Genomic DNA, 9,585 nt, shown 5'->3' on the forward strand with positions numbered 1-9,585 from the left:
TATGAGTTTGATTGTGTGAATGGTGATCTTCTTTGACTCTTGTGTGGGAATGATCAACCTATATGAGAGGTGTTTGGAGAAGGAGTCTCACCTACGAGAGTAGGGATACTCCTTAGCCTAGCCTAGCACGTTTCCTTCCCACCTTTGAGAAAAGGGGGATTGGAAGGCAAATAGCACACCATGTGTTTGATAATTTGCCTCACCTAGCCTAGTTGCCATGAGAATGGGACTATGGACTAGATGATAGGCCAATGACCACGAGAGTGGCGTTGGCATAGTTGTCTTGCCTCATTTTCATTATCTAAGTGTTGCTAGCCTAGTATCTTAGGAAATCAAGGATACCTATATGAGTTGCAATATCCAAATCCTCCTTTCCACTTAATTGTTTCCTTTGTTTGTTCCTTATTTTCCTTATGTTTCATGCACCTTTCTTACCTATGTTTGGGTTAGCTTTCAAACACTAAACACTCTTGTGCTTAATCCCCTTACCGCTTGAATTCCCTCCTTGCCATCCTTTGAGAACGATACTCAGGAACTTCTTCCCGTTTTACCACCTATTACTTTCCATCCACCGCGAAAACTACACCCTTCACAAAGGCAAGTCAACACTACATGTTAGAATAGTGATAATATAGGAAAAATATATGGAGATAATATAGGTATTGTATTGTTCAGAATTGCTTATCCTCCCTCCAAGGATGGATGATCTATTTATACATATTTTGGGCCTAGAGCTCTACAAGGAATAAGAATCGTGGACCGCTTCATATTGGGAGTCCCTAAATAACTAATAAGCCCTAATCTTGCTAATATTATAAGTGTTAAGGCCAATCCTGGACCGACCTCTTTGGTAGCTCTATGTTGGGTATCTTTCTTGGGCTTTCTTGATTCAGTTGCCATCTTGGGTCAGTCCATGTGGCCCAGGCCTAGTGTATTATCCATCATCCAGTCCCCCACTTTCTTAAGATTTCGTAGGTACGAAGTCTCTGGAAAGTATATTTATCCTTTTCTGATGATCTTTTTCCGCTTTAGTCAATCTATAAATAAGAGATTTTTTTTACTCTCATGGCTGACTCCCGTGGCTGACTCTTGTGACTGACTCCCGTGGTTAACTCTCATGGTTCACTCCTATGGATGACTCCCGTGGCTGACTCACGTGGTTAACTCTCGTGGCTGATTCCCATGGCTGACTCCCGTGGCTAACTCCCATGGCTGATTCCCGTGGCTGACTCCCATAGCTGACTCTCGTGGCTGACTCACGTGGCTGACTCCCGTGGCTGACTGCCATGACTGATTCCCGTGGTTGACTCATGTGGCTGGCTCCCATGGCTAACTCCCGTGGCTGACTGCGCCAGTTGGCCCATGACCGACTACACCAGTCGATATAGGCAATTGGCCAATGGCGACTGTGCCATTGGGCAATGGCCAACTGTTAATTGTTTGTTAATATCTTTTTTTTCACCCTGTGGTGGGAATATGTTATCTATCATCCAGTCCCCCGCTTTTTTGAGATTTCGCGGATGCGAAGTCTTTGGAAAGTATACTGAGAGATATTCTTTGCGCTCAACTTCCATTGAATCCACCTCTGAGGCAGTTGGCCAAAGATCCTGATTGACTGCCTAGTAGTCGGCTAAAGGTCCTGACCGACTACCCTCAGTTGGTTGAGACCGACTATGACTGCAATCTATTTTTTTTATCTTATAAGAACAGCTTGAGTCCTTAGTTTTGAATGGTGGGAATACGAGTCTTCCACTGCTTAATGAGTATGCGTTTCTTCCACATGGTGGTGGGTCTACGAGTCTTCTCAGGTTCAGGAGAAAGTACGAAGCTTTTCCGTATCAGTTCCCCACAGATGGCGCCAATGTTGGTTTTATGACATTTCGGTAGTCAAAGGCAGGCCAACACTACCTATTAGAATAGCGAGAATATAGGAAAATATAGGAAAATATATGTAGAGAATATAGGTACCTACGAAGTCTCTGGAAAGTGGGGGACTTGATGATGGATAATACACTAAGCCTGAGTCACCTAGGCTGGCCCAAGAGAGCAACTAAATCAAGAAAGCCCAAGAAGGAGACCCAACATAGAGGTACCGAAGAGGTCGGTCCAGGATTGGACTTAGCACTTATACTATTAACAAGATTAGGTCTTATTAGTTATAATGTAAAAGGGACTCCCAATATGAGGCGGTCCAGGATTCTTAGTGGTAAAAATCGTTGGAATAAGAATTTTATATGAAAAGGAAGGGCAAAAAAAAGGAAATGAAAATATTTAGAAGATTGAAGATTATTTCAAGGATTGAAGATTATTTTGAGGATTGAAGATTATGTGGAAAATAAAATAGATAAGGGAAAATTCTAAAATATTGGTATAACTTAAGAATCTACGATTGATACAAGTTATTACTCTCAAGCCAGCTCAACCACCTTTCCAGGCTCGGGAGTGGGAGATTGATGACGGGGTAATTGGGTAAGTACCTGACCCGGAACCACCAGGGACAAGCAAGCGAGCATGTGGAAATCATACGGTCACATAGCAATGCATTTACTCCGACACATTTAAGAGAGATAAAAATTACTCCAATGGCTCCCCATTATTACTACCCAACACTCAATGTGGGCTTGCTATTATGAGGAGTCCGTTACACTCATCAAAGGATCCATTGCACCCATAATATTAATAGTATACATGTACTAGAAGTGGGGACACACTAAATATTCTATAGTAGAACTATATGCAATACAATCGATTTATTTTCCTAATATACTTCAGTAACATATTTATCGTCAATATGTTTGAACAATCGTAAAATCGAAACCCATTTTTCCCAAAATTGAAAAAATATAATTTTTCCCAAATCCTTACCCCGACAACGAGCATCGATGAAGCGCCGGAGGAGTGGCGGCAGTGGCGGTCTTTGGCCATGTGCGGCGTCGACTGGATTGCAAGACGACAACACATTTTTTTTTGTTGTTTATTGTTTTGCCTTCTAAAATGGAAGACTAGGGTTTTTAACCATCGTCCTTCTTAATTATTTATTTTAACTTGGCCTCTTAGTCCTGCCGATTAAGAAAACAATATATATACATTTCATATAGCCCGAAAGTTATAATATTAATACCCTTGCCCATTAATTTTGTACAAACAAAAATATATTGGGCTTGTCAAAAATCCATACTTCTTGCCCAAACCCCTAGAAGCAGTTTTTGGACCAATTTCTTTATCGGGCCAAAAACAGAAATTATGTCCATTTGAGCTCCTTTACCCCATATTGCATTATTTTAAGGAATAATGATTTTTTCTCCTTTCAAAATTGTTTTTTAGATAATGGTTGCTATCACCAAATGCGAGGTTACCGAACTTGCCCTAGACGGGAGCAATTTCTTGACCTGGGCTTTTAATGTTGAGATTTATCTCACATCCACGGAACTAGAAAATACGATTGTTTCTAATTCCACGAGTGATTCGACCCAGAAGGCCAAAGCCCTTATTTTTCTCCGTCACTATTTCAACAATGACCTTACAAATGAATATATGACTGAGAAATACCCCTATGTTTTGTGGAAATCACTTAAGGACTGCTTTGACTAATAGACATCGGATGTCCTTCCCCAAACACAATTTGACTAGTTTAACTTGAGATTTCAAGACTATAAATCAGTGGCTGACTGTAACTCAGCTCTATAAGAAGACTGTGTTTCAGCTCATGCTTTGCAAACAGGATGTTTTTGAAACGGACTTGATTGAAAATACCTTGTCCACCCTCCATCGAAAAGACCACGCCTAACTGGCTCTGCACCGGTGCCTAAAGCACACAATGTTGCCCATACGAGCAACACAAGGGGAGGTCGAGGACGTGGTCTAGGTCAAAGGCGAGGTGACATGATTGGAGGCAATCACAAAGATTCCCGAAACCAATACTGACAATCGATTGATCAAGCTCGTCGAGGACGACAAAATCCATCCAAACAGAATTCTAGCCAGTAGCAGCAAATTGATTTTCTATCGGTGTGGGTGCAAAGGGCACTTGTACCGTACGTGTCGCACCTCGAAGCATTTAGTCGAAGCTTATTAGCGAATGTAGAAGAGGGAAACTGAACAACACAAGCTGGAATCCCACAATGTTGCATTGCTTGAAGCAAACACTTTACTTAATGTTGATAATGATGATTTACTCTAGTATGACCTTTAGGATTTTGGTGATCAAGCTTAATGTATTTTCTTTTATTCCTTTTTCATTTTCTATATGATGTTATGTCTCTGAATTTTCTTCCGAATAAATTTGTTGTCTTTCTCCCATTTATAAGTTATATTAATTGCTCATTTATTCATTTCTTCTAGCATTATGGGGGACGATTCAACACTATGCCTTGTCAATAGCGCAACCACGCATACCATTCTAACAGATAGAAGGTATTTTCAAACACTTAATCAATACCCGAGCAATATTTTAACTATTGCAAATGATAATGTCTTCATAGTATGCTCTGGTAGAGCTTCACTTGTTTTACCTAAGTGTACTAAATTATTAATTCCAAATGCACTTTTGTACCATCAATCTAAACGTATTTTCCTTAGTTCTAAAGACATTTGGTCAAATGGTTTCTATGTCGAAACTAGGTGTCTAGAAAACCAAGAATATCTTATAATGACCCAACTTGTTAATGAGAGAAAGCACGAAGTCGAAGAACTCACCTCACTTTCCTCAGGATTATAATATTTGTTTATATGGCCTGAAGTTTCCTGCATTGCTCTTGCCGTGAAACTCAAGGACCCCCATTCATTTGACTTATGGCATAATCGTTTGGGTCACCCAAACACACTATAATCGGCTGGATTATTTCAAACTCAACTAGACCTATAACCTCTTTAGAACCAATATCTTGTCGCCCGTTGAATACACCCATGTTGGTTGTGTGAATCATGAATACCATGAATACTACCTTCGGCCAGTGGCATATCATGAATATTCTCCCTTACAACTAGTATATGGCACTGAGCCGGACATATCTCATTTACATGACTTTGGTTGTGCGATCTATGTAGGCATATCACCTCCACATGGTACCTCAATAGGCCATCAACATAGGTTAGGTATATATGTTGTATTTGTATCCCCATCCATCATTAAACACCCTGAACCTATGTCATCGGACCAATTTAAAGCTTAGTATGCCGAGAAATTTCATGCGATGAAAAGAACATTCAATAACTTGACCCACGTACTAGTTAGACTGAACTAGAAGTTTAAAAAATAATGTACTTGCAAAAATTAGCAATCAACTTGCCAGATGCCTTTAGTGATTATAGAGGAGTAACTAGGTCCTATATTCCTGTAAAAATGCTCCATCGAGAGTAATTGTCCCCAAAGGACCAAGTATTGACACTGATACTCTCAATCATCAAAAGAGTGGGAGACCAATCAGTGTAAAGGACATAAATCCGCTGAAATCCAAACTTAATAAACAATAAAATTCATTCTAGAATTCACGTAATATTTCCCATTAGTCCTTGCATCTTCATTAATAAATCACCTGTTGGTTTCTGTATTATATCTATCTATGTTGATGACATAAACATTGTCGCGACACACAAAGATACCTCAGAGCATGTTTATATTTGAAAGATGAATTTGGAATGAAAGACATAGAAAAAAATCAAGTTCTATCTCGACATGCAGATTGAGGACCTCCTTAAAGGAACCTTATGCACCAGTCTAAATATGTGAATAAACTATTGAAGAAGTTTTATATGGATAAATCCCATCCACTAAGTACTCCAATGGTTGTCCAATCCCTTGAAGTGGATAAGGATCCATACATATCGAAGGAAGATAATGAGGATATTCTAGGACTTGAAGTCTCTTACCTAAGTGCAATTGGGCACTTCTCTATCTTGACAACTGCACTAAGCCCGACATTACTTTTCTAGTAAACTTGTTAGCATGGTTTAGTGTTGCTCCAATTAGAAGACATTGGAACAACGTGAGACATATCCTAAGATATCTTCAAGGTACAAAGGATATTGATATTCTATTTGAAAGAAACAAAGATGCCACATTAGTGGGATACTCAGATGCTAGTTATATGTCTAATCCTCATAATGCTAGATCCTAGACTGGATATGTATTTCTATGTGGAAGTACTGCTATTTCATGGAGGTCTGTTAAATAGAAATTAGTAGCTACCCCTTCTAATCATTCTTACATTATAACTCTGTATGAGGCCTCAAAAGAGTGTGTTTGGTTGAGGTCGTTAGTACATAATATTCGTAGCTCGTGTGGATTAGTGAGTATAAGTGATACCCCCACTATGTTGTATATGGATAATGCAACATGTGTTGCATAGATGAGTAGTGGATACGTTAAAGGGGACCTTACAAAACATATTGCACCCAATTTCTTTTACCCACATGAACTCTAGAAGAGTGGTAAAATTCTTGTTCAAAAGGTTCGTTCTAGTGACAATCTGCCAATCTGGTAGATTTGTTCACTGAGTCCCTATCTACCTCTACATTTGAGAAGTATGTTCATAATATTGGTATGCGTAGATTGAGAAGATTGTTGTCTTTAGGGGGAGCAACAATATCTAGACGCAATTAACTTACTAGTCCAATAGACTAAGCAATCTTTAGACGCAATTAACTTACTAGTCCAATAGACTAAGCAATCTTTTAATCCTGGAGATTAAATCCTAAAAGTTACAATTGTACTCTTTTTCGCTTAACTAAGTTTTTTCCAAGTTACAATTGTACTCTTTTTCGCTTAACTAAGTTTTTTCCTATTGGTATGCGTAGATTGAGAAGATTGTTGTCTTTAGGGGGAGCAACAATATCTAGACGCAATTAACTTACTAGTCCAATAGACTAAGCAATCTTTTAATCCTGGAGATTAAATCCTAAAAGTTACAATTGTACTCTTTTTCGCTTAACTAAGTTTTTTCCAAATAGGATTTTCTTAGTGTAAGTTTTTTAATGAGGCAACCGATGCAACAGATGTCTTACCCATATATCGTCTACTCTTATTTCATCTAAATTTTTCCCACAAGATTTTTCTAGCGAGTTTTTAACTAGGCATGATTATGATAAAATAAATGGGAAGTGTTATAATTAATAATAAATATGAACATTATGTTAATTGATTTTGTAATTAACGGACATAATGGCCCGTTATTTATGCTTACTATTTATTTTATCCATAACACTAGCCTTGTAAATATAGACATGTATTGTATTTAGAATGCTGGTTAATGAAATTCTGATTACCTATACTATTGTTAATCTTCTTTCTTTCTTTTACTCTTTACATTATCACCATTCAATCCGTTTCACCGGGGAAATTGCTAAGGGTTGAAGGGGATTACCACATATTTCAATATATCAATGGAGTTTACAACATGAATAGTTCATATATAACAACAATTAAGGTCCCAAGCAAATTAAATGATATACTAAAAAAAACTTAAGAATTCATATGTTATAACTTAGTTTGTATAATTCTTTAATTACTATTCGTCAACATCAGTAAGCATATTATATATAATCATGTCATTTTTAACAAAAGATAAGTTAAATTTTACTGTCTTATCAATATCGCATTAACAATATTTAATTTATTTTAATATGAAAATTGTTAGGATATCATTTTTATTCTCGATTTTAATTATTTACCGTACGTAATACTCATCTTTACTACTACTTTTATTACAAGTTGACAATTATCTTTTTGATTATATTGAACATAATCATTTTTATTTTATACGGAGTATTAATTATTTAATATTAAAAAAGTGTACTAAGTATTTACTTATTTTAATTTTTATGTTGGGCATTAGTTTAATCGGACAATGCACACATTATAACTATTCTACCTTATAAAATTGAACAAAGTTGGCACATCAACTGACCAATTTTACGTACATATTATTATTATTATTATTATTATTATTATTATTATTTACATGTAAATGATTTTGGGATATGGAGAGATTATGGTGTTATAAACAAAACCACACTTGTTAAAATACATAGATAAACACACGTGCATGCATGGAGAATTATTGAAGATCATTGATGAGAAAACGATATATAAAGGGTTAGAGAGTATACAGGACAAGTAGTGGCAAGCAGTCAAACATAACACCATGAGAGCTGATGAGTACCAACAAATTTGCATTCGGCTACAGCACATTTACACAATAATTCCACCGTATTAATATGGGAATTGAACAATCTCTACCGCCATAGTATTACAAATAATAATTGTAGAACCAAAAGTACTACAGTATTAGTCTTCTTCTCCCATAAAAGTACTATATATTAGTAACCATACTACCTAGAGAATTCAATAATTTTATCACAAATTTCACTTTAGAATGAAAAAGATAAAACTTGGAAAAGGGTGTAAATATATTCATCAACAAAGACAATTGCTAGATTTTGTCAATTCGAGATACTACTTTTTAGTACATCAATAATAAATAGAAGACAATAATTTGAAAGTAACCTGAAACATATGGTTCTATGTATTATTGCTTGAGTGGTAATTTGAATACAACTGTTATAAGCAAAATGGCATGACATACAATGGCTTAAAATGTTAAGAATCTGATATAAGATCTACTATTTATAGAAGAATTTTCAGGAGATGCATTGCAAGAGCCAATGTGACTTAGCTATTTGTGTGGTGGTGGCAGAGCCACCGCCTTATTTGATTTTGTAGCTTTGACTTCAAAAGGAAATTGTTTAGCAAAAGTGTGTGTCTTTGACTTAAAGCAACTAAAATGTAAAGAGGAAGGAATATAGAAATTGATTCAGAGTTTTTATTGTGATTTGGGAATTCCCTACTCTTCTCCTTAATCCAATTGCAAGGAAGTTTTACTAGTATGACAGAAATACAAGTAAAAGTTAGCCCTTAACCGATTGCGATGTTTTACTAGTACGACATGAATACAAGTGAAAATTAACTTTTCACAATAGTTACAAATTATGCCAACTAGATTACTTGCTAAACTCCTCTTTTGATAGTACTGCTTGGAATATAATGGCATTAGTTACTATGTTGCACTTTTTTCACTATTTGATCTTCAACATCAAAGGTCGTCCATCAAGTCACCTTGAGATATGATCTCCAAACTTTAAGTTGCAACGAAGGAATATTGGTGTTTATATTTAGAAGACTACTATATAGAATCAAGATGATTCTTCAAATTTTGGAGAACTTTGAATGTCTTTTAGCTTGCAAGTATATCTTGACAATTTGAGGTTAATCAACTTCTTATAGAGCTAGAGTGATTTCTGACCTCTCGGTGGTCAGTATTCTTGAAAGGTGGTCGGTTTGGACCCCCTTGGAAACTAGTCGGTCCTTGGCTCAGCATTAGTGGGCCCTCAACCTCACCGGTCGGCCTTAGCCTTAGTGACTAGCCTTAAGCCTCAATGGTAAGCTTAAGTGATTAGCCTTCAACCTTAGTGGCCTGATTTCTTGTAGTGGTAGTTGGATTTTCCAGGGAGGTGGTCGGATTTCATGCAAAGGTGGTCGGATTTCTCGTAAAAATGGAAAATTTTCTTGTAAAGGTGGTCGGATTTCTT

Source organism: Ipomoea triloba, chromosome 13 (genome assembly GCF_003576645.1).
Source record: "Ipomoea triloba cultivar NCNSP0323 chromosome 13, ASM357664v1".
Taxonomy (NCBI): Eukaryota; Viridiplantae; Streptophyta; class Magnoliopsida; order Solanales; family Convolvulaceae; genus Ipomoea; species Ipomoea triloba.